This window comes from Larus michahellis, chromosome 2 (assembly GCF_964199755.1).
Source record: "Larus michahellis chromosome 2, bLarMic1.1, whole genome shotgun sequence".
Taxonomy (NCBI): Eukaryota; Metazoa; Chordata; class Aves; order Charadriiformes; family Laridae; genus Larus; species Larus michahellis.
In genome coordinates, this window is record NC_133897.1 from 118,351,047 (window position 1) to 118,370,552 (window position 19,506).

The 19,506-nt window shown below is 44.0% G+C and overlaps 1 protein-coding gene across 3 annotated transcripts in view; it reads left to right on the forward strand.

Moving 5' to 3' along the window:
• Positions 1-19,506, forward strand: part of CABLES1 (Cdk5 and Abl enzyme substrate 1) — a 74,164-nt gene that overhangs the window by 7,908 nt on the left and 46,750 nt on the right. The window contains exon 1 of one of the 3 annotated variants that reach the window (XM_074576828.1): positions 5,990-6,006. The exons of the other annotated variants lie outside the window; for them this stretch is intronic. The gene's annotated coding sequence lies outside the window, so the exon portion shown is untranslated. Of the gene's footprint in view, positions 1-5,989; positions 6,007-19,506 lie in introns of those variants that run through there. 3 annotated transcript variants of the gene reach the window in all.

Here is a 19,506-nt window from a genome sequence, read left to right on the forward strand (position 1 = left end):
AAAGCTTGAACTGTACATTAACAGATGTATAAAATTACTCAGTTAAATCGAGCACCACTGTATAAAGTTATGCTAGTAAGTAAATCTTAGCAGTAGCAGGGATTTTACTATATAGTATTGGTGTGATTAAAAAATAGGAAGCTAGATAACTTATAATAATTTTTCAGACAACAATGGACTGCATTTTGGTGCTTCTACAGATAAGCATATTACAAAGGTAAATATGATTTAAGTTTTCAAATCTACATGCTGTCAAGGCAAATCAGACATAGGCACATCAGTTTATAGGTAAAGGCATTCAAAAGAAGCATAAATTTTCCTGCAAAGAAAAAAAAAATCCCCTGATTTTGTGTAACAGGAAAAATCTGTAAGGTGACTTTATGCTGACTTCTTTCTGCACTGGAGACTGAGCTGCAGCTGGAACTGAGCCGCATGGAACGAACAGGGATGAAGCTCTTCAGCTTGCTCATCCCTTTCTCTGGGCTTCGCATAGGACGTTGAACACCAAGAAATCAGTAGTGCCAGTTGGTTTGCAGACTCCTTGCAGGTCACTGGTTTGGGTTTTTTTTCAGCTATCTGCGTGCCATCTGCTGTGGGTGGCCTCGCCCATGGCCGTACAGGGCATATCTGCACATATTTTTTGTGTAGACACAAGGGACAGAGAAGTAATAGTGGGATGCAGTGGTGGTGCCAGTGCAGCCTCAGCAAGTACCAACCACTAGGCGCTGTTGCTGTCCTTGGCGTGGAGCTTGTGCCTTCTGCAGCGTGGGAAGGCTGGTGAGGGGTCTCTCTCTGTCCTCTCCCCTCCGTGGGACATCGTTTCCTTTCCCATTTCAGGATGGAGAAAGACCCACTGCAGGTACAGGGTCACCAACTCACAGTAAGGAAAGTGGATGGGGAAACGTGTGGCAGGCTCCGGCATTCACAGCATCGTTGTTTCTGGTGGGTCTGCCATGGGGGCAAGTGCTGAGAGAGGTCCCAGCCCTCCAACACAGTGGGATCACACGGAGATTCATATCCCAGAAGGGAAGAGGAGGAGGTGAGACACCCCGAGCTGAGCTGTCTCCCTGTCCAACAGGAGGTGTACGTGCTGGCACAGTGGCATGGATTTTAATTTCATCGTGATGAAAGGATCAGATGCTATTACCATTGGTTTTTACAGAGATAACTCACAGCCCTGGAGCAGCCTGGTCCCCACTGGGGCGGCTAGCAGAGGAGCAGATTATAACCCCATGGTGGTAGTGTGCCCTTTGAAGGGTGCAAGCAGCACGGCTCCACCAGCCTACTTCAGAGGGAGATCTGCTGGATTTTAGTTTCCTGGTGCTGGAGGAGGGGAGAGCAGAGCCTCACTGCTGCAAAGACCTAGGATGCCTTCGTCACTCAGGGAGGACCATTGTGTCAGCTGAAGGGATGTCTGGTTTCATCCAATACCCCCAGCACACGTAGGGTTGGAGAAAGGGGAACCAGGAGATGAACGTCACCTAAGGCCCTTTGCCATCAAGCCTGCTTGGATCACATACATAACATTCATGTGTACACAAATACGGTCCATACCTACAGTTCGAGAAGCTCTCGTTACTCCTTGTTCACGCTGGCACGGGCTAGGAACCTGCACTCCCCACACTGCTGTACTCAGCCTGTCTGAAGGATGTGACATAAAGCAGAAGCTAGATGTCAGCTGTGGTCTGAAATGTGTCTTGAAAACATTTTTGGTTTTTTTAACTCACCAACTTTGTTCCTTGTGTTTTGTCTGTCATACCCCTCTACAAACAAACCCTTTATTTTCCTGTTGCTTCTGCACTTGAATTAGTACCTACAGATCCAGCAGAAAAGGGGATTAATTTCCTCCTCTTTTGGTCGAGGTTGCAATCAGCTACACCCAGGCAAATGTGCGGTGACAGAAAGATTGCCCACGTGTCCGTGGGGTGCGGTGGACTTGCACAGCAGGGACTGAAGTCCTTGTTAGGTGACAGGGAGCTACATGAAAATGAAGACTCCCATTTTGATACCTTGGATGTGGGCAGAGTTGAGCAGGCTTGGTAAGTTAGGAGCAAACTTCGTAGTTCTGCAGATTTACTTAAGTGAATGGTATCGTTTCCGACTGTAAAATACGGAGTGTTTTTTGGGTAATAGGAAGAGAGGAAAACCAGCTTTCAGATGCTGTTTCAGATGCAAAGTATGGTTTAATCGGTTGGGTAGGTGAGTCGCACAGGTGCTGCAGAGGGTATGTGAAAAGGCATGGAAAGCTCACTGTCTGCTATTAGTAGTCTTGGAAGCGTGGTCTTTAAATCACAAAGGCGTCATTACGTTTTCTAGCATGGAGTTCACATAACCTCCCGTCTTTAACCCATTGTGTATCTTAGGAACCCTTTTAATTTTATGAGGCTGTTTTCTTTAATTAAAGCAAAACTGTGTTTGATTTTTAATTGGTGGTGTTTACTGTTTCGTAGGATGCCATTTTATAGCATAACCTAATCCAGAAGAAGTGGCAGCTGATAGGTGCTTGCTTAAAAAGGCAGAATTATTTACAGCAGAACACAAAGTGCCACTGTCAAGTACCTCCATCATGACCTTTGAGATTTATTTGTAAAATCTGTATTTTTCCCCGTGCATGACTCGCCTCAAGATAAAATGCTTTTCTGTTTTAGAAGCCACTCCAGGTACTGCAGAACTCACGAGCAGCCTCATAGATAGCAAGTGTCTGCACACATTTGTTTTAAGGAACAGACTTTGTTGTCCAAGGTTTTTTGCTTCTGTTTGTTTTAAAGAGATTATTATAAATATTGGTTTCTTGTTTGTCCATTAGTTTCCTTATTGATGTGAGGCTGTTCAAGTCAATGAGAGAGCTAGGGTGTAACAGGGAGCAGAGTTTGAGCAAATGCAAATCGTATGAATTTGCCAGAAACCCTTAAAAAGGCACTTCCCAGACGGTAGTTTCTGTTGCTGTCCTCGTGCGGGTTGAATGGGTGATGTGAACAGAAATGTGTATTTTCTTGCAGTGAGTTTGTGAGCTCGCAAGCTTCCTTCTCCTGGAAGGATGTAACCTTGCAGCAGGAGCGAGGATTTTTTATTTTTTTTTTGTGGTACCGATGCTGTGCTCAGGGCTGTAGAAAATGCCGTTGCTCCTCCATATCCCTTAGGAGCTGAGCCCCAAGCCCACGAGCTGCTCTGTGCAGGAGGGCACCGCACAAGGCTGTGGCTTGTAACTGGGATTCGCTCCCCTGGGGAGGATGGGGTGGGAGTGAAGAGGCTGGAGCCAAAAAGCCCTCCTGAGCCGCTCTGTGCTTGCAGAGGTCGAGGCATCCAAAAACGAACGGCCTCTGAATTAATTGCAGGGTTGCTCAGGTACAAATGAGAACAGGATGAGGCCTGTCTTTTCTATTTTAGGCACGGAGGTAATATTTCCAACCTGTCAAGCAATTGCATATCTCGAATATCTTACTGGATGAATGAATGTGATATTGATGGTTTAGTGTGGCACAGTCTTTCGTGTAACTGGCAGTTGTCTTGCAATTGTTGCAGTTCTCACTTTTGTGCGATCTCCAGGAATATTTCAACATGGCTTTGTCTGAGGTTTTTGTGTGTGTGTGCCATTTACGTATGTTAAAGGAAACGCAGCTTTTGAGAGGCTCTTGACCCTCACATCCACTTGGTCCCAAGATGTGGGGTTCTGGTAATGAAGACTCAACTTCACTTCTCCAGTGTTTGGTATGAATTAGATGTCTGTCTTGTGTTATTCCAGCTAAAGAAAACAGAGCAGTCAAGCAATTCAAGCTGGGTTTTTTGAAGGAGCCTCTGAACCATGAATTTTGAGGAACTCTCTGAGCTCCTTTGAAAATCTCACTTTGAAAAGACAGCGTGTGCTTTTCCTGTGTGTGTTTTCACAAATTTTGCTTACCACACTGTCCAGACATGCTCCCATTTGTATACTTGTCCTCCCTGGCATTTTTGGGGGAGCGGTTGGCGTTGTTGCAGACTGTAGTAGGGGTTCTGCTTTTATTGAAGTCAGCAGCACAACTCTGGTTTAATCAGCGGGTCAGAGAGCTTGCTGTGTGCTGACACATTAATGGAAGTGGACAAAAATTCTCATTATAAAATGTGAAAAGTGGCTTTGGGGGCCACAGCACTACTAATCCTTTGCATCTTAGCCCATGGACGGAAGTGGGCCATAAGAAGCAGAAAATTGAGGTGCAGGTGGTGCTTTTCTAACACAATGTGACTGTAGTTTTCTGATTGCTCTTCAAGCTGTTGTTTCCACAAGCTCCAAACGAGAGCAAAATTGGCATAAAAAGACATCTCAAAGGCTTGGTCAGCTCCTCACGTGATGTGCCTGTGCCATTCTGTGGGGCGACAGTCAGTCCCACCAGGCTGCACTCTTGTTTTGTACAAGCTGTTTAAACATCCAGCGCTCTGAAGCAAAGTGAAACAAGAGCCACTGACACTACAAATCATTTAAACCTGGAGCCTTTGCAAGGGAGTTGGGCCTTCTCCATCCAGAAGGGCCATGTCTGTGTCAACAAGCAGCATGGCCCAGCAGGAGCAGGTCGGTAGAGCCAGGAGCTTGGTGCTGAGGACCAGATGTCCACGCTACGGACATACAGACCAGCTCTATCCCAGACCCGTGGACCGGACACCCAGCAGTAGTTGGAGGACAAGTGCTGTGCTCCTGCAGTGTGTCACCTGGCTTCCCACCATCAGAGGGGAAGCCTTCGTGCTCCGGGGCTGCTCCATGCAAAGAAGAGCATGTCATAAGCAGGCATGGTTGGGAGACTCGCATCAGAAGTGTGCTTCTGAGCCAAAGTCAAACAGGGTGGAGGTAGAGATGGAGTCTCAGTTCCCTGTTTGAGGACAAAGGGATTCATATTGAGCTAATTTAAACTTCTCACACCCTTTCTTCGCCTGGGTTAATACACTTTTTGTTTGACCCTGTGAATTCAGATGCTTTTCCCCTGGTCATTTCCATTGGAAATTACTGGCTTCCCTCTTTTCACTGGGGGTTTTAAACAGATTTTATAGGGAAAACTTTTTTTTTTTGCTTGTTGAATCAGCGCACTGGGCATCTGTTTTCTTTTTACTGGTCAGTTGTGGTCTTTCTAAATCTTTGTTTCGTAATGTGGTAAATTCTGTGAAAATGGATTTTTTTTTCTTTTTTTTTTATTACGGTTATTCACATTAACAGACATCTTTCCCATCTGTTTAGTGGAAAAGGTGAAACAGGAAAACCAAAATTTCAAAATTCTGTATCACATGTTGGTGGCAGTTTGTGAGCTTGATTAACAGAGAGGTCTAATGACATACCCAGCACGGTTTTACCCTTGCCCCATGCTGTTTTTAGACACGAACATGCAGCGTCTGAGGAAGTAGTGGTTTCTGTTTGTGAGGTCTGGGGAGGAGGGTTCGGTTGTTTAATTGAAAGAAAGAAAGAAAAAACCCAACACTTCTATACAAAGTTTAGCTAATTTCACTTTTAGTGGAAGCAATAAGGCAAAATTTCGCCTGTGACTTCTATGTAAGTAGCTACCAAAAGAGCCTTTGTGTTGGGTCCCACCCGAGATTTGCAAGGGGGAGCCACACCGGGGTTTCGCACAGAGGTGGTGGGTTGAGCTCCTCCTCCGGCCCCACAGCTCCTCACATCCACCTCTGTGCTTCTCCCCTTGCCCAGCCAGCTGCAGGCAGCGTTTGGCAAGTCCATCTATGCACCTATCTGCCCTGACCCATCCAAGCACAAGGCCGTTTCCCTCTCCCCTCCGCATTAGACAGACTCATTACTGTTCAAGTCTGAGGAGGCAAGGGATGACAGAAGCAAAACAATGCAGGTTTTGTATAATTTGGCTTTTTTTTGCTGTTGCGGGGGCCATGAGCCTTGTATAGTGGCATTTAATGTCAAACTTTCTCCTCTGCAGAGACCTGCGGGGAGGAGGGAAGATGCTGCGGGTGCTCGGGCAGTCGGAGAGACAGCAGCAGAAGTGTGGTTTTGGGTTTTTTGCTGTATGGATTCTCTATAAGGTACTACTGCTTCTAGGGGAAAAATAAAGGCATATAAATCTTCCGTTTTCCAAACACCAGTTAGCAGATCCTGCCCGATAGAGGAAATCTTCCCAGTTCTCCTTGTAGCTCTGTCACAGGTAACTGCCTGCCGCTCTGTTAGCGCTTGCATCTCCCATTTGACTTGTTGAACATGTACAGATGGTTTCCCGCTGACGGGATCGAGGATCTGAGCAAGTTTGAGCATCGGCTGCAAAAAACCCTTGGTGCGTTCCCTACCCCATGGCTTCCTTACACCTTCTTGCTCCAGAAGGCTTTGCCGGGACACACGGATTCCTTGGCCATCCCTTCTCTTGGTGACACTGTTCTTGCAGCCTGTTGGAGCATGGGGGGTGGCTGGAGCCATCACTGTGAAGGCTTTAGATGTGCTTCACTTCAAACAATAGCTGTTATGTCCACATTATATTTGTCTTTATTAGTACAAGCAAGGATGTTTATTCTGTATTAATAGCTGTATTTATTCTTTGTGAGGTGCAGGGATAAGTTTTTCCAGTTGCTAAAACACAGGGTTTTTTCCAGTCTGCAGCAATTCTATTCCCAAATTTGCTTTTCAGTTTTGTTTTTTTTTTTCTTAAAAACCTTCAAAGCATAGTATGCTTGTTGTGGTTAGGTGCAAAATTAGTTCAGATATAAAAAAAACCCAAAAAACAAGGGAAGGAATTGGGAAGGGGAAATACTCAGTCCTAGGCCCTCTTTCTCTGTACCCCTTCTGGCTAATGTAAATACAGAGACATTTTAATATGCAAGGAAGTTCAAAAGGATGCTAAACAGTTTGTCTTCATGCATCGTAGTATTGTCGTCAGGATACTATTTTCTGGGTATTGTCATTTGGATACTGTTTTCTGTGTACTACGAACATACCCAGATACTACTTTTATATCTCATTTAAAATCTTTAAGTTACCAAAAATATGCTACAGAAGTGTATGCTTCCTGAGCTCCTACTTAAAGCCAAAAGAAGGAGATGTGTATTTACAGATAATAAAATGTATTGTTTTGGGGAGGAATATTGTTTCTTTAACTGCCTGTCTGATATCCTCCTTGGAAAATTAAGTGTTTTTAGTAGCAGCTTTGTGGTCTATACCCTGTTTGCTTAATATCTGTCATAAAATGATGTAACTGCTACTGGCACAGGTAAAACTTGAGCTTGCGTTCACCTCCCTGGTAGGGTATTGTAAATGGGAAGCTGTTGTGTATACATAATCCCATTAGGCAATATTGTTGTTCAAAATCCTCTTTTTTTTCTCTTTCCCCTCTCACAACAAAGCTCCTAGGTCTGCGGTGAAGTGTTTTGTGACACATTTTTGAATGGGCCTTTTGCCCTGCTTTCAGTTCTTTAATGCAAGAAGCTTTACCAGGAAACAAGAATCCCTTTCTTCTCTGTCCGTGTTTATTCAGCTTGGGGCTGTGATGCTGAATATGCAGACAGACACACAAGTCAGATGATCTAAGATGTGTGATATATTTATAAGGTTAGACTTCTCACATGAAAATTTAAAATCTGTATCGGAGTTGTTACATCTGCATTTCTTGCCTTCTAAATATGTCTTAATTACTGTTTTAAAACATAGGTTTTTGTGTGTTTTCACACCCCCCAAGGCTGCTCTAAAGTAAATATTCTCTTGCGTTATATTTAATTGCATCTTTTGAGAGAGCCGATTAGTTTGAAACGAGTATTTCTAAATTAGCTTTTGTCATTGGAAAAGGGCTGTATAAAAATAGAGGCTGATCCCGCAAACACTTGAGGACACATTCAGGCTTGCTCTCCCAGGTAACTTGGCCGCCTTCGGCTTGTAAAGTCATTGCCTAACACAGTCAAAATGAGCAGTTTCGTAGTTTCATTTTAGCACGAGCCCCATCATCTGAGGCTTCCGCAGAAGTGCATCATTAGTCATGCAGTTAGTACCTTTGTTTAGAGTATTGACCTGCATGAGGTTTTGCAGGACTGGATCAAATTATCGGTATTAGTGACTTTTTTTCCAGTTATTAGTCTGATATATTTTAAAATCTTGGAGAGAATGAGCTTTCAGTGGTCATCTTTGAGATGTTTCTGTAAATTAATGCATGTATTTAGTTCTTGTAATGTTAAAAGCTGAATGTAACTTAGAGCAACCTGGGAGAGTACTGGGCACTGAGGCTTTTTTCAAGGCATTTCACCCTTTATATTCTCCTTTACATGCTTAGTCTTTAAAGGAGATGTGATGAGCTGCTGTCAGCATTTTTTCCAGCTGGTTTTCTATTTTTTGTTGTGTATCTGATGTTGCTTATAGAGCAAGGACTTCTTTGGCTGGAGGTGCCTTTAGGTGATTTGGGGCAATTAAAGGGGTTACTGGCCCCAAAGCAGAGGCTGGCCAAAGCAAATGGGCTCACAAGTCCAACATTTTATTCCACAACCCAAAGTATCACCTTAAGCTGAATTAGCTGCTGATTTAAGCTGACACACAGGTCTGGCTCTGCTCTTTTACAACCCCACATTTAGGTTTTTCGGCTTTCAGAAATACATAGCTTTTTAGATTGAATGGAGTGGGAGAGCCAGATCCACTGCATCTGTTTTCAGAGACTCCAATTTCTTTTCTTTTCTTCCTGCATATGCAAGTGCCTTCAGCAGAACTCAGTAATCATGTTTGAAAGGTAGCATATGCATGCACGTCACACTCCTGGCTTGGGGAAATGGAGGAGCAAATAACAGATAGTGAGACACAGCTTAGCGGTTCTTAAGTTTTTTAGTAGCTGTTTTCAAGATTTTTAGCATGTTTTTTTCACGAGGGTTGGAAGCACTAGCAACATTTCTAAATCACATGATCTGATAAAGGATCCCATGTCTCCTCTCCATCTTTGTTGCAGAGGAACTTACTCCAATATCGCCAACTTCAAAGTTTTGCAATGCATGATAGAGACTTTTTAAAGTTCCTGGACTACTGGGATGAGGTGGAGATGCTCAGCCTAATCTCCTTGTATTCTGTCTTTTTGACAAAGTTACTAACTTTCAAGATCAAAAAAAAGCTTTAAAAAAATGCAGCCTTAAAGACTTATATATCAGAAGGCAAAAATAAGACTCTTTAAGGATTCACAGAAATTCATAAATTTTTAATTTATTTTAGCTTTGTATTTGTTGTTTAAACAGATAATACAGAGTCACAGGTCTCTCGTGCCTTCTGCTTTCGGAGAATCAGTAATGCATACTGGAGGCACCGTGTGCACATGTGGAGTCCTTGCATATCTTTTTTCAGGGAGATAGGGCTCCCTTAAAAATGCCAAATACCACCATGGAAGCGGTAACAACCGTCCCCATCACGACGTTGCTTTTAGGGTCTGCCTTGGAACTGCAGGTCATGGAAAGATGCAACTTCTGAGGCAGATGTGGGTACAGCGCAGATGGCACCTCGGTACCCAGGTGTCCCCCGGGAGTAGGACCGTCTGGTGAATTTCCTCTGCATTGACATCTCCCATAACAGGAGCCAGGGTAAGGTAGATGTGGAAGTGGAAAACCACCCGAAAGGCCCTGATGACCAGCAATGCGGTTCCTGAGTTTACAGGCGGAGGTGTAGAGAAATTCAAGGGGGAACCATGCATCCTTCTGATGGCTGAAGTTTGTTCTCACATCCTCACCCCTCCAGTGGTATTTGTGGGAAGGGTCCCCTTTGTCCTCTTCTCCCAGAAATTTGTGATACTGAACTCAGTCAGGAGGGATTAAAAACTTTAGGGATTTTATTTTTTTTTATTATTAGGGTTTTTTTTTTCTGCAAGGTGATTGCGTCTAGTTTCGAAAATGCCTTTGGCCTGTGGACGTGACCTGGTGGCACCCTTGCCTGTCTCAACAAAACCGGCTGCTCTGGGGCGTTCCAAATCCCTGGCAGGTTGTTAACCTGTCACGAGACGGGGTGTCATCTCCTGCTGGACTGAGATGTTCAAACCCAGCTCGGAGCTTTTCCAAAATTACCTGTTTTGCACAAATAGGGGTTTCGTAATGATGTTTTATGGTCACACTGAGGGCGGTGCCTGCAAGTAGCTCATCGCCGGCTCTTGCCGAAACTAGTCCCAACAGCAGCCACTCTCTTGGGTTACGCTGGCTGTGGGGCCGGCTGCTGCCCGTAATCCTGTCTTTGGGGTATGAAGCCAGCCGTGAAATGTCTAATTAAAATACCTGGGTCCAGATGACTTAATGATTTTTGACAATAACAGAATTACTGGCAATAATAAAGGTTCCTTGAAAAACAAGACATGGCACTGTGAAATTGTCGCAGCGCATAACGTTGGGATGGGACACAGCTGCCCTTTATATTTGTGACCCTTATTTTTAAGAATTTCTCTCCAGTTGTTGTAGTCTGTCAATTGAAATAACATCACGTCTCCTTCTGAATATTCATGAAATTGGGCAATGCCACGGCCAGCTCCCCAGTCCCTGTGGAACTGGACGGGTTCAGTGGCTGTAGGAGCTCAGGAGGTTGGTATTACTGAGTTTCCTTTCAGTTTGTCGAGGTGGTTTTTTTTATGTATGTATGGTCTGTCAAATCATTTCCCTCTGCAGTCAGAGGTTAGAATGAGCATCTTCCAGAGATCAAGATAAATATTTTCAAAATGAAAGACCTGGTTCTCTGAAAAGCTTAGTGGGCATTTAGTTACGCTCCGGTGTATTTCACTGGGCATCAAATGGGAATTAAAAATAAGAAACGCTGGGAGTGAAGGTCATCACTGTGCAGGACTCTGCAGCCCAGGGGAAGCTGCTCCTCCGGTGCTCCAGCTTCCCTGTAAACCTGGCAGGGATGGGGTGGGATATTTGCAAGAGTGAAGGAGGGTAGGGCTTTTTTGTCTTTCCAGGGCAGAGGAAAAGAAAGTATCTCCTGTTTTTACTGTATGTGTAAAGGGGAGAGCAAAGCTTTCAGAGGAAGTGCAAGGTTGGGAAGGGAAAGCAGCCGTTGCCTTCTTCCTCCCGCTTTCCTCTTCACTTCCCCGTCCCGCCCCCGTTGCTGGGAGGATCTCCAAAATGCTACGGAGGTTTGGGCTCAAGACTTACTTTGTAGTGAGATGCGAATCGGGAGACCGGTTGGACTCCCGGTTGGTTAGGACTTCATGTAATTCTTCTGACGTTGGGGTTAATTACAGAGCTCGAGGCGGCGTTCCCCAGGCCTGCCCTGGCAAGGCAGCCTGTTTGGGGTGTCAGCCTTTGTGTTGCCCCGGGAAACTGCAATTTCGTTGACGTAAAAAAGCATCTCTTGACTGTTCTCATTTCAGAATAGGACAGATAAGTTGGCGTTCACCATTTCAGAGAGTCGGTGCCCCGAGTTGCTCAGAAAATTGCCATCCTTTAGCATGAAAAGTTGCGGTTTTTGGGGTGTGTGAAGCGATGCGCAGGCTGTCTGCCTGCAAATGAAACCAAGCAGGTTATTCAAATGCCCGTCAGGTTGGTCTCCTCACTCTTTTTTTCTAATGCTTGCGGCAAATAACCAGGAGAACTAAATTCGAAGCGACTCCTCATGAGAGAGGTAGGACAGCTCAGGAAATACGTGGTTTTACGGGATGAATATGTTGTTTTAGTGATGCCTTGGTACAGCATCACACTGTGGCCAGAGGGGCAGGAGGAGAGACACCTCACTGCCTCTAAATGTTTGGACCACTTTGAAAAATACTTCAAAATTCATTTTTTTTTTCCCTTTTCTGTCCTCCACTGGCTTTCCTAACAGCAGTGGCAGAATACCTCCTGCTCCTCCTGTGGTTACAGCCTGGAAGTAGCTGCTGAGAGAGCTTCTAGAGAATAAAACTGAGGGGTAACAGGGGACAGAGAACAGCATGACCATGCTTTGTATGTTATCTGTAATGCCTAACACAGCTTCTTTAATAGAAGAGATTTCTTCTGCTCTGTCCTTGTGTTAGTGGGTCACAAGCCTACAAGCAAAAAAAAACGGGGTAAGTGAATATTAATGAAATCTGTCATTAATTATCACCAGAACAGCCTCTGGGAGAATTGGGTTGCATTTTCAGTGGATTTAAATATAACTTTGGTTATGCAATCCTGTTAAACATTGTTGCAGTATCTCACTGAGAGAGTTCATTATATTTGCTATATAAAGATTATGACTTTGGGGAGGGGGGATTAAAGTTTTAGTGGCGGTTGCCGTCTTTCTTGTGGTCACAACAGCGAACTGTTAAATGTGGAGAAGAGGGGGGAAGCTGTGGGTAAGCCAGATTTTCCGTCTGCCTGGAAACACAACCTTTAATACTGTTAAGCCAACCCCGAGGAAACTCTGTGAGCTTTTTTTTTTCGGGAAGCAAAATTCTTCAGAAAGGGGACATGTTCAAACAGTGGGAAACGTTTTTTTCAGAGTGTGAGTCTTTAAAATCATACATAGAGATTTTTTTATATATAGGTATTATAGAGATTTTTTTATATATATATGTGTGTGTATATATATAATAAGAAAAAATAATTTCAAGGTGAAGCATTGGCTTCAGGCAAATCAAAATTTTTTGATTTTGCTGAGAATAGTGGCTAAATAGAGAATAGTGTTTTTTTGTAATTGAGTCAAAACCCTGCACCCAATGACTAGCAGTGCCTCTGCCCCCCAGTGTCATAGTCTGTGTTGCTGATTGCTGGAGCTGGTGGGCATTTTCAGCCTGAAAATTTTGCCCTTAGAGCCGTGTCGTGCATTCGTTTTTCTGCTACGAACCCAAGCATGTCCCTTTGGCCTGCTCGTTTCTGTGAGCAAAAGCCTGAGCTCGATGTAAGGGAAGTCAGGTCTGCCTTTGCTCGCAGCGCTGGTGCACCGGGGTATGGCAAAGGGGATCGACATTCAGATGCTGTTCTGCAACGTATTTTATTCACACCAAGCAGTGCCGGCTTCAACAAGTCATTTGCTGACCTCAGTTAAAGCAGTGTCTGCAGACTGATAGCTCTAATTGGGCACAAGGCACCGGGTGTATCTGTGATTAAAAAATAAGAAATGTCATGACTAGTTATTGTACAACTGGCTCAAAACCACTGTATAATGATGGTACATTTGCCATCAGATTAGGTCATGAAGCAGCTTTACTGCAGCTTGGAAAATTAGGATCAAAAATAGTCCTCTGATTAAAACTTGAGCTTTTTGAAAGCTCTTCAGAGAAGAAAGATGTGCAAATGCAGATGTATGGGAGAAATTAAGCATTCTGGATGTGCACCGTTCTTGAATTTAAAGAGAATAATTGACTGAACCACAGTGCTAGCTCATTTCTCACAGCCACCCTGTCTTAATAAAATTAAATGAAACATCAGAATGATCTGGGAATAAGTTGCCTAAAATGCAATCCATAGTGGGTCAATGTATTCACGCAGTGAATATAGTAGTTTCTGTGGATGTGCGGTTGTTCTGCATGTACCAGTGTCAGCCTGCAATAGCAGTCGTCTCGGGTTAGATTTATGAAGTTTAAAAAAATAATTTCATAGACTTTCATAGACATTTATCAGCAGTAAAATAATTTCTCTTTGAAACAACATTTCCTTTCTGATATCATCAGTAATTGGTCTCCTCCTCCACCGCCCTTTGCTGCAGCAACGTGATTCCATCAACCACGGGGAATCCTATGAGTCCCTTGTGTCCTGCCAGACAGTTCTTTAAACACCAGGAGAAAAAAAAAAGAATGTTGGAACCGATAAAGAAAAATGATTAGGTTCTCATTTTGCTGCCGTTGTATTGCTTTCTTTCCTTTGCATCAAGCAGAAAAGCATCAACTGTGCTGGAGTTGTGCTGTCGGATACCTAACGGCTGAATCTGGTTAGTATTGGTCACAGGGCTATTTGGCCTCTGTATCTGTCAAGATTGAAGGAGTGCAGCCTAAACCTGATCCCTGTGACTGTTTTTGGTGCCCGCTAACTGGCTGAGTTTAAGGTGAGACCTGTAGCTGTGATGGAGAAAGGCTTGGGGGCAGGAGGGAGCTACAGCAGCAGCTGAGAGGGATGCAGGAACAGCAAGTCTGTTGCTGTGCTTTGAGGATTGTTTTGGGCTGATCCTGTTGAGGGCAGCAGGTCTTTTCCTCCCTCACAAAACCCAATAAAAGCTGATCACTAATCGGCCGTTTTTCACTTGTGTGCTTGTTAGCGGGATCGATTCCCGTACTTGGCCAACTGCAGGAGACCTGCTGCTGGCATGATGCAAGAGGTGGGTAGATGGCTGAAGCAACAAGGTGCCTTTTGGTCACAGCATAAACTTATTAGCATAAACGAGGCTGGTTTAAACCAATTATGAAACTGTAGTTTGCAGGAGGTCTACGCGGGGGCTGACCTTTACTTCATTTAATCTTATTTTGGTGTCAGGATGTTCCGTTGGCCTCTCAAGGTTAAGTTGTTCATGACGATGGTTTCTTTGGATATCAAGCCTCCAGCTGTGGGCTTTCTGCGTGTAAGGTGTCAGAGTTTGATAAGTCTTAACAGTGTTAACTTGTTAAAACCTCACACCCATCTTAGGCAGAATTCAGTACAGTGTGGGCTGCCGTCTTTTTAACTGATGTGTGTTTGCACCTGGCCTGAGCCCATTTTTGTATATTAAAAGTGGTGCCATGTTGAAGTAGGTGTTGCCTGTTGTCTGTGACATGGAGGTGATTTATGGTACTGATAAAGGGTCATGATCACGGTGAATCCGGTTGCCGCCTGCTCCTTCTGCAGCAACTCCATTAGCCTGGACACCTGCAAGGCATTTGCTCTGTCTGGGAGAGAAGTGAGGAGCAGAGGATTACAGGAGAACATAAAATCAACTAAAGAGACAAACAAGCAGTGTCAAATACGCTGTACCCCAAGCTCAAATATGACATACCCCAAGCTCAGGGGTGAGCATGAGCCTCCTGCCTGTTCAGAAAATTGCCATGGCCTCGGCTGGAAAGCAACAGAATGCTCCTGGCGATGAACACGGTCCCGGCCAGCCGGGGCAATCACATTCCCTTGCCTGTTTATCCGTGTTCCCAAGCTGAAAGGCTGGTAGGAAGTGCTTCCTGATCAGCATGATAAATGGAATTTTGCATGATAATTATGTTTACAGCAGGACAGATGTACTAATAACACATCCCCTAAAGACTTCAAATGAGCAATAAAAGAACCAAATCTCAGCTGAAAATGCTGGCAGCAGTAGTATTAATTGTGTAGGTTACAGCTGATAATGGTCTTGTTTCATTTGAATGAGGCAGTCAGCTATTAATGGGTTGCGCTCCCTCGTACCGAAACAGCAGACTGCGCAAAATTTGTCAGTCTGGATAATATAGTTACGTATTAGCAATGCATCCTAATGGACGTACTCCAGTGGCTAGGGAAGGGAAGAAGTGTTACAGTTAATTTCTAATGCTGTTTCATCTTTTATATCAAAATACTTGCTTGTGTGCCTTCAGGAAGAGAACTTATTTTTCTTATCTACAAATTGTTTGATGTAAGACAATGCCTGCAGTAAAAAAACAAGCTCTCTTTGTGGTTATTGAGGATTGAAATGGAGAATGACTAATTAGCTGTCTTGTTCCACTTATCTCTTCCACACTGGTGATATGAATGAAAATCTTACCCCTGTTTTTATGTGTATAAAAGATCCCACTGTTCTGCAAATCTGTTACAGAGAATGCATAAGTGTGCAAGTGCATAGAGATATACATATATGTGATATAGACGTGACCTGAAAACCTGTTAGAATAAGCTATTAAGCCTAATTTTTAAAATTTTAATTTTTAAAATAGCAATAAAATGAAATCCAAACCAGTGATCATACTAGGTATCGTGCCGGGTTTACAGTTAAATAAGGATCTTGTAGGTAACTAACCAAATTTAAAACCCTGCTGGTCCAAATTGAATTACTTTTTGTGACATCCTAATTCATTTGCATTCCCAAAGCGTGTCTCGTTTCATCTGCCGTAAGTTGAGCTGCAGATAGTCTCCCAGAGGAGCGCACTTCTACCAGTCCTAACCCACATCCTTGCTCTGGCTGATTAATCTGTAAATCCTTCAGATTTTCTCTCCCGTGCTGTTACATCAAAGCATCCCCGAGTAAAACATGTGAGCAGAATCTGGAAATGCGTTCCCTTAGCATGAGAAGGACTCTGTGTGTGTTTCATTAGGCAGTACTTTGGGGTGTTTTTATGGGGAAACAAGCAGTTGACTTTCTAAAGAGGGCAAGACGTGTTCATCAGTTAGCAAAAGAGAGCTCATGGCCTGGAAAAACTGCCTGGAGATACTCCGTCAAAAATTGTCCTTGGTTCCTTGTAACCTTTCATCAACTTAATTCATTGCTAACGAGCTCCAAGTTCATTGCAATTCATTGCAGAGCTTTAAAATTGCCACGGAGTCAGATGACAAAGTGCCTTGTTTTACGTTATCAAGAAAAATCCCCTCATTGATGGAGGACTAGGCAGTAGTGCAACTCTGAAAAAAGTCTTGGGCCCCTTGTCTCTAAAGGGTGTCGGTGGAAGTGCAGCGATTTTGAGAAGAGGAAGGAAAGGAGAGAGCAGAAAAACAGAAAGTCTTTGTTAGCTTGCATCCGCATAGGTTTTATCCTTATGCCTGCTGCCCCTAGGGAAATGGTAATGTGATTGATTTGTTCCAGGCAGATAGGCAAAGCCTTAAATATCAAATATATCCATTTCTGCTTTGGCTTAGTGGTTTTTTTCTTCCTAAAACTGTCTAAGAAGTGCATGTATGTAAACAAAATGAAACACCAACAAGAAAAACCACCAAATAAATAAGGGTCTCGGCTAAAGAAGAGCTAAATAATTTTTTTTGCATCTATAGTCATGCCATTTGCCATCCAAAGGCCTGTTACTCTGCGTAAGGTTGTAGTTAGCATAGCTGCACTTGTAACCACAACACTACTTCTGACAGACCCTGGAAATCATTCAGACTAGGTCAGGGTACAACACCTCAGCTTTGGGAGGACCGGCCACTGCATCGGCTCAGGTTCCCGTTTTTCAGGTCTGGTGCCATGATTTGCTCCTGTGCTTCCCAAACGTTTGGAGACAGCCACCTTGAGCAGCCAGTTTTGACTGCTGAGAAGATTTGGAAATGTTGAGTGGTGTCTTACACCCTTCTGAATGCTTCGTTAGGAAAGCTTATGGCAATCCCTTTTCACAAGGGAGAGGTCCATCAACAAATGCGGGACTGTGGAAGCCATCCCTGCATCTGCTGAGCCTTGGAAGCGGAGGAGGGAGATCTGCTAATACAATTCCCCTCATGAGAATTTACTGTCATTTTTATACTTTTTGCTTGCACCTCCTATGTGTATAGGCCCCTCATCTGAAGTAATGTACAGGGTATATAAACTCACCACAGGCAGTGATGAGTGGACCACAGTTAACGTTTGTGTTAACAATTTGTTTGTGATGGGAAGAGCTGGGTAACTCAGATCCTCCAGACTTCCCATAAGGTTAGGGCATGAACCCGTTCTCAGTTAATCATCTCTACCAGAAGATGGGTTGCAACTGTATTATTAACGATTGCTTTATCTATTTGTTTTCTTACACGCACTGTAGATTAGATCGGGTCAAGGGCTCAAGAGACATTTGAAGTGGGTTACTGGGACATTAGGGGTAGGTCAGCCAAACCCTTCCCTTTATTGCATAAAATGAATGCAACACATCTTTTGGGTGTGCTGGGGAGAGACTGAACATCTCGGGAATTACCACTGGAATTACTTGGCACAGCAATCAGTGCGCTTTAAGAGGGCTGCCTGCCCTTGCATCTACCTGAGCTGATGCCTCTGGTTCCTCTGGCACAGTGTGGTTGTACATGGGGACTGAATACAGCACTGACATGGGTGAACCAAGGCAGGGGAGCTCGCCAAGTACCTAAATGTGAAATTTGGGGTTTGTGCCACCTTCTAATAATCCTGGTCTTAAAGCAGCCCTCTAAAATTGCACTTTGTTGTCCAGATTTGTCACTATGAGATGCTTTTGATTGCTCTGATAATATAAAATATCAGTGGAGCCGAGTGCTCTGGCAGCTTTCCTCACTTTTGGTGTGCTGATGAATCTGCTTTTAGAATAAAATAAAATACTTCCGTTGGAAAGGACCTGCAACAATTATCTAGTCCAACTGTCTGACCACTTCAGGGCTGACCAAAAGTTAGAGCATGTATTAATTTATTGGACTTTTTTTTTTTTTCTCCCCCCAAATTGGTTGAAAACTGATATCTCAGTATTGGGTATTTTCTGGCCAACCAACTAGTTGGGACACATAAAACATCAGTCCGCTAATAATTAAGTAATTTACTAGGTAGGAGACTGCTCAGATTACCAGAATAAGCGTTATTTCTGTACATCTGATAACACAGCACTTCGACTGTATGTAGGGAATTTAAGAATATAAAAGGCCATAAATTTGGGACCCTGTCAGGTCTTCACATCCAGCTCTTTCTGGGGTGGTAGAGCAGCGCGTGTTCTTGGTGTCCTTGGAAGAGGCTGCTTGTGGTAGAGAGTAGGGGGAGATGCTTTCTGAGCCTCCAGCCTCTGCTGGTTATGGAGTGTGCTCTCTGGGAAGTATTGATCCTGGGGAAGGCAGTTCCCGTGGATGTAGGCTGCAGTTGCCAAGTCAATGAAAAGTTCATTAGGGTGACAGCGAGGTGCTCCCTGTTGTGAAAACAAGCAGGGAGGCTTCTTGGCAAGCTTCTCTAAATATTGGATGCTACTGTACCACTGTACAGTGGGCAAATGGTACAGCTACACAGTCCGCTCTTACCAGTATTATGAGGATCCCCATAATACTTGCTCACTAGGAGTAGGAACAAGTTGAGGGTTCCCCGCAGAGATCCGACCTCTTAAATGTCACCCTCTAAACCATGTATGTATGTGTAAACTTTGTATGCGTACCTGTGGTAGGCTGTTTGGGTCATAGCTGGTCTTTCACTCTGTGGATCATACAAACTAAATGTTCTGAATGGAGTAAACTGGTTTCTGAAAACGTCAATATTTTTAATAGAGATCTGTACCAGGCGAGAGCAATCCCAGGCTGGGAATGTGCCAATTACAGTATGCCATGCTGAGCAAGCGACCTCAACAGGGAGAGAAGGAAATGATCTAATCCTCTGCTACCACCTATCAGCCCAGCGCCCGGTCACGCTGGTAGGGATGGAGGGAAAGCGGAGGTAGTTTGCTTTTCCCAGAGCAATTACTCTGGTTGGTTCCAGGATCTATCCCTAGCGAGAACAGCAGGGAAGAACCGAGCTCTCTCTTCCCCAGGCCCCGAAGCTCGCAGGCATGTTGGAGCGGTTCTGCTGGACAGTAAGGATCTTCCTTTACACTAATAATGGATCTCGTTGTACTGTTTTTGAAACACGTCTTCATTATTGCAAATACGTTTTTAAGTAAAGCGTAAGCAAATGCAGTATTTCAAGCAAAAATGTCTTTTTGTACTCAAACGTCTTTGGCATTAAAGCTGACTGTGCATGAACTAACAGGCAAGACGCCATTAATCCCTGTAATATTTAAAGTTATGTAGTAATATTTATAATTATGGTACTGGCTTGTC